This window comes from Rhinoraja longicauda, chromosome 19 (assembly GCF_053455715.1).
Source record: "Rhinoraja longicauda isolate Sanriku21f chromosome 19, sRhiLon1.1, whole genome shotgun sequence".
NCBI classification, from domain to species: domain Eukaryota; kingdom Metazoa; phylum Chordata; class Chondrichthyes; order Rajiformes; family Arhynchobatidae; genus Rhinoraja; species Rhinoraja longicauda.
This window is the reverse complement of record NC_135971.1, coordinates 11,808,536-11,809,759: the sequence shown is the minus strand read 5'-3', so window position 1 is coordinate 11,809,759 and position 1,224 is coordinate 11,808,536.

The window sequence follows — 1,224 nt, the reverse complement described above, 5'->3', positions numbered from 1 at the left end:
CAATCGCTGACACCTTGTGGCTGGAAGACTTGGTACTTTCACACCAGTTGGAAAACAACTGCAGACGTTGGTGCAAATTGAAGGTGGACACAAAAATGCTGGAGTCACTCAGCAGGTCAGGCAGCATCTCTGAAATTTCAAAACAGGGAGTGCAGATGCTGGTTTACAAATAAAGATACAGAGTGCTGGAGTAACTCAGCGGGTCAGGCAGCATCTGTGGAGAACATGGATAGGCGACGTTTCACAGAGTGCTAGAGTAACTCAGCGGGTCAGGCAGCATCTCTGGAGGACGTGGATAGGCGACGTTTCACAGAGTGCTGGAGTAACTCAGCGGGTCAGGCAGCATCTCTGGAGAACATGGATAGGTGACGTTTCACAGAGTGCTGGAGTAACTCAACGGGTCAGGCAGCATCTGTGGGGAACATGAATAGGTGACGTTTCACAGAATGCTGGAGTAACTCAGCGGGTCAGGCAGCATCTGTGGGGAACATGGATAGGTGACGTTTCACAGAGTGCTGGAGTAACTCAGCGGGTCAGGCAGTATCTCTGGAGAACATGGATAGGTGACATTTCACAGAGTGCTGGAGTAATTCAGCGGGTCAGGCAGCATCTCATGAGAGAAGGAATGGGTGACGTTTCGGGTCGCGATCCTCCTTCAGACTGATGTCAGGAGAGGGGGCGGGACAGAGCTAGGATGTAGCGGAGACAGGAAGACTAGTGGGACTATCTGAAGTTAGAGAAGTCAATGTTCATACCGCTGGGGTGCGAGGTTGCCCTCTCAACCCATTTCTCCTGCCTTCCCCCATAAACCCTGACACCCGTACCAATCAAGAATCTATCTATCTCTGGCTTAAAAATATCCACTGACTTGGCCTCCACAGCCTTCTGTGGCAAAGAATCCCACAGATTCACCACCCTCTGACTAAAGAAATTCTGCATCGCCTTCCTGAAAGAAACATCCTTTAATTCTGAGGCTGTGCCATCTGGTCCTAGACTCTCCCACTAGTGGAAACGTCCTCTCCACATCCACTCTATCCAGGCCGTTTAATATTTGGTACGTTTCAATGAGGTCCCCCCCTCATTCTTCTAAACACCAGCGAGTACAGGCCCAGTGCCGACAAATGCGTGGTGTTTTGGCACTGAAGTATGGTACGGTGTAAGTTCTTACACAGAGGGTGGTGGGTGCCTGGAACGTAGGATTGCCAACTGTCCCGTATTAGCCGA